We start from the raw sequence: 5,337 nt of genomic DNA, 5'->3' as shown, positions 1-5,337 counted from the left end.
GACACCAATGAATTACTTGACTTTGTGGTGTACAACATCACAAAGATACGGTACCATAGTGATCAATATAATATGTTTCTAAACATGAAGTTTCTTAATTTTGTACTTTGTCCATTATGTAAAACTAAAAAATTTGTGATGGTGAAGTGTCTTTTATGAATAGTTGCACAGGCAATCCTAATTTGCTGAATTCCTCCAATTTAAATTTGATGCAGTTAAAGACTTTGCATCACAATCAACAGGAGCTTTGGGGGGGGGGGGGAATCTGCCCAGAATCATGGGGGTTCTTCTTTTTATTTCTAAACAAATCACAAACCTTAGTAAATGCAGTTTCTTTCATTTGAAAGCGAGCCCTGCTGGGCTGAAGCCTCCAGAAAGATGAGAGGGTGAATAGTGTCCTCTAGTGGTGAATCAAAGCTTTTCACTCGGAAATAGAACAATGTGGGATTTCCAATTTCCTCGTTTATGCTTCTTGATCTGGACCCTGAAATTGAAAAAGTAGAATTTTAGAAACATATCAATAACATTCTAATGTTCCTTTCCCCTGAGCCTGAAACTTGTTTATTTGATATTGAGAAGTATCAGACAATTCAATACGCCTCACATAGTAATAAAAGATGCTATTTAATCTTACTCTCTAATCCTTAACCTGTCACAAATGTATATTCAATTTTATTTCTAAGAAGAAATAAAGTTTTTACCCTGGAGACTGAACTGGAGCAATCTGCAATTTAGATTTTGTTTTTATTGATTACTGGCCAGTGTAATCACCAAGAAGAAATATCTAACAAGTTTCTAACTCCCGATATTTCCGAGATGATTACACATTTTATTAATCAAGGTCGCAGTCACCTCATTTTATTGGTGTCAATGAAACCCTGATGCTTTGTGTTAATTAAGAATCACCGAGGCAATGAAACAGATACTTTAAATGCTGTGGCTGCCATTTATGTGTGAGCTCCAGGTGCACTCTGCTGGACAAAACATACAGCTGGTGGAAAGGCCGCTCCTGTTCAGTTCTGGTTCAGCTCTCTGCTGCTAAGTTTAATGGAGCCAAAATTCCATAAAAAAAAGAAGAAGAAGAAGAAGAAGATACAAGCATTCAATTCATGTAGAGATATAGGATCGGGCCTTATATTAAAATCTTGGAAGAAAAATTCATTAAGGCTTTACTGTATCTATACGAATAATGTTCAAACACTGGACTTCTCTTCATTATTCAAATCTCATTTCAAATATGACTGCCTCTTGAGAAATTAGAAGCTATTAGAAAATAAATCATGGTTAGATTCTTAATACTTTGTATCAACAATAATGTAAATATAGAGTGAATTCTATTCTTTTCAGAAATAAGTCATGGTCAGTATTCTAAAAGCTGACTTTTCTTTTCAGCACTTAGACATGTATTTCTTCTTTCCACTAACAGAGCTAGGATCTAAGTTACACGGTTTTCGTCCCCTGAAGAGGAATGCTCTGCCCAAGTGCTTGAGTTGGTCTGCTTGAGGGCTCTCTAAAGAACCAGGGCAATGTGCCCACTGTATAGCTGAAAATATCAACATTTACAGTCACCAGCTCAAGGTTTAGAGTTGAAAGGTAGCAATATGGTCTTGGAGTGAAGCAGGGGTTGCTTTTTTTTTCTTTTTTTTTTTGGCATTCAGTAGTCCAAAAAATGCTCTGGTATTGGCAGAAGCAATTCATTAATCCCACTGGTTAGACTTCTATCAGAATGGGATCTTGCCCTTATAAAGCCTAGTCTGTATTACTTTTTTAAAAATTTCTCCTTCTCCTACGGTCTTCCTAAGCTCTGAAAGACCTAAACTTATTTCCTGGAGTTCCGGAAAAATCAATCTTTAAAACGAAAATTAAAGAGAAACAGAATCTTTGTTCCCTGAACTCAGAAGCAAAATAAATTTCGTCTCCAAATATCTTTCTCTTGAGTATTATGAGTTTTACCAAAACATGAGATCACAAGCTAGAAGAAATGGAAAGTATAAAGCACTTCCTCCATCGGTTTTTTCTTTCTTTTTTTTTTTTTTTTTTTTTTGAGTTTAGTTGCTTTACCACGGTGTGTTAGTTTCTGCTATAGAGCAAACTGAATCAGCCATATGTAACACATATGCCCTCTTTGGGGGAGTTCCTTTCCATTTAGCTCACCATATAGCACAGAGTTCCCTGTGCTTCACCGTAGATTCTCATTAGCCATCCATTTTATATATAGCAGTGTGTCTATGTCAACTCCAATCTGCCAATTCATGCTCCACCCCCCTTTCCTCCTTTGGTGTCCTTACCTTTGTTCTCTACACTTGTATCTCTGTTTCTGCTTTACAAATGGGTTCACTTGTACTATCTTTCTAGATTCCACATATATCCATTAATATACAACCTCCATTAGTTTTGTTTTTTTTTAATGTTTTTTTTCCATTTATTTTTATTAGTTGGAGGCTAATTACTTCACAATATTGTAGTGGTTTTTGCCATACATTGACATGAATCAGCCATGGATTTACATGTATTCCCCATCCCAATCCCCCCTCCCACCTTCCTCCCCATCCCATCCCTCTGGGTCTTCCCAGTGCACCAGCCCGGAGCACTTGTCTCATGCATCCAACCCGGGCTGGTGATCTGTTTCACCCTAGATAATATACATGTTTCGATGCTGTTCTCTCATTAGTTTTTAACTATTACATAGTGTTAAAGTATGAATAACATAATCTGAAATATTACTATTGTAGGTGTCACTTTTCTGCGCTAAAAGTGTTACAGGTTGAATTGTTTTTCCCCAGAATTTCTATGTTGAAGTCCTAAACTCCTCCCCAGTACATCAGAATGTGACTGTATTTGGAGATGAGATCTTTGAGTTGAAGAAAGTCGCTGAGATGGATTCCAATACCATATGGCTGGTGTCCTTATAAGAGGAGATTACAACACAGTAACACACAAAAGGAGACCATGTGAAGAAACGTGGAGAGGATGGCCATCTACAAGTCAAGGCCGGAAGCCTTGGGAGAAATCAATCTTGCTGAAACACTGATCTCAGACTTAACCTCCGGAATTGTGAGGAGATAAATTTCTATTGTGTAAGCCTCCCACTCTGTGCTACTTTGTATGGCAGCCCTAGCAAACTAATGCAAGAAGTGAGCTTGGCAGAGTTCTGGCTCTGTAAGGTCAGGACAGGGATTCCAAAGCTCCTTTTAGCATTTTCTTCGAGTTTTTTTGCCTCATGGTTGATAATCAGCTAATACAGCTCCAAGCTTCATGTCTACATCCAAGAGAGGAAAGGAGGGAGGAAAATGCTCTTCTTCCTATCAAAAACTAAAAGATGTGACTTATTATTTTTTATATGGACTCTATTATGTCAAGTATCAGAAAACTCAAAGAAGGTTAAACTCCAAAAGCATTGCCTCAAGAATGAGAAAATTCAGGGGTAATGCCAATTTTAGGCTGACCAGATTCACCAATCAAATGATATTATCTGGAATGAGACTCTCTATCTCTCTCTCTCTCTCTGTCTCTTTTTAATCTATTTACTTTTTATTGAAGGATCATTGCTTTACAGAATTCTGTTGTTTTCTGTCAAACCTCAACATGAATCAGCCACAGGTACACATACATCCCCTCCCCTCTGAACCTCTCTCCCATCTCCCTCCCCATCCCACCCTCTAGGTTGACACAGAGCCCCTGTTTGAGTTTCCTGAGCCATAAGCAAATTCCTGTTGGCTATGTTACATATGGCAATGTAAGTTTCCCTGTTACTCTTTCCATACATCTCACCCTCTCCTCCCCTCTCCCCATGTCCACAAGTCTATTTTCTATGTCTGCTTCTCCATTGCTGCCCTGTAAATAAATTCTTCAGTGCCATTTTTCTAGATTCTGTATGTATGTGTTAGAATATGATATGTATCTTTCTCTTTCTGACTCACTTCACTCTAATAGGTTCTATGTTCATTCGCCTCATTAGAGCTGATGGTATGGAGATTCCTTTAAAAACTAGGACTAAAACCACTATATGACCCAGCAATCCCACTTCTAGGCATATACCCTGAGGAAACCAAAATTGAAAGAGACACATGTATCCCATTGTTCATTGCAGCACTATTCACAATAGCTAGAACATGGAAGCAACCTAGATGTCCATCAACAGATGAATGATAAGGAAGTTGTGGTACATATACACAATGGAATATTACTCAGCCATAAAAAGGAATGCATTTGAGACTCTTGATTTTTGTTTCACTGTACTTCCTTTCCTCTCCTGCTTCTCAGAGCTATTCATAGATATTCCAGGCTTTTTCCCTGTGGCTATAAGATGGCTACTGTAGCTCTCACCTCACATTTTTTTCAAGATCTGTCTAGCAAGAAAAAGTTCCTACCTCCTGTCATCCATGGGTAAGAAGACCTACATGCTTCTTCCTTTGGCTCATCCTCCTGGCCTGATTATGTAGAATACTTCACACTGTTATCATAACCCAAGCACTAAGAAGTCTGTGTTCACATAATAATGAGATGGCCATCAACATTTTAAAGGGTAAATAACTCCTCTTTATTAAGCATATACTTTGTGCCAGGCTCGGTTCATCATCAGCTTGAATCATCACACAACTTAATGCAATAAAAATGATTATTCTACTTCAAAACTATTATCAAGTATTTATCTATCTTTAAATAAGTAATCTTAAATAAGTCAAGTAATTTGGCACAAGATTGGTGAGGTAGAGAACAGAGCCAGGGGTTTCATCCATGGCTGATTCATGTCAATGTATTTCATAACGTTTCTGTCTAACTCTAGAATCTTCATCCTCTTCACCAGTTAGCTCCACTTGAATCCATATTGTTTTCACAAAGCGTGAATAGCTGTAGCCTTTTATCTCCATTTCAAGAACCTCCCCTGCCATCTCTTCTGCCCACAGTTACCCAATTTCTGCTTGCTAGGATTAAGCCTCTCATCTATTCTTCAACTGAAAGGCTAATTGCTAACAAATAGATACTTGTCCCACCTTCTCCAGTGACTCTCCTTTTAGCAAAGAAAGACCTTCCCTTATTCAGCAAGGAAAATCATTTGAATTCTCTGTAGTCAGTCAACCTCTGCCCTTTACAAGCTTATCCATCTTTTTGAACTTCTCTGATTGTTTCATGCAGTTTTACTTTCCTTGAAAAATAGTTAAGAGTCAGTCTTTAAAATATGCTGGTGATGCAAAACACTTGAAAATAAATAGAGAGCAGTTCTACCACTAGATAAGGGTCAAAATGAGGTCCTATTTTACATTACATTGCCTTCTTTTCACCAAAGATCTATTTTCAGTGCAGAGGTCTGGTGAGGTCAATAGCATCTCTGTGCTT

Source organism: Odocoileus virginianus, chromosome 10, assembly GCF_023699985.2.
Source record: "Odocoileus virginianus isolate 20LAN1187 ecotype Illinois chromosome 10, Ovbor_1.2, whole genome shotgun sequence".
NCBI classification, from domain to species: Eukaryota; Metazoa; Chordata; class Mammalia; order Artiodactyla; family Cervidae; genus Odocoileus; species Odocoileus virginianus.
Note: the sequence above shows the minus strand (reverse complement) of the source record.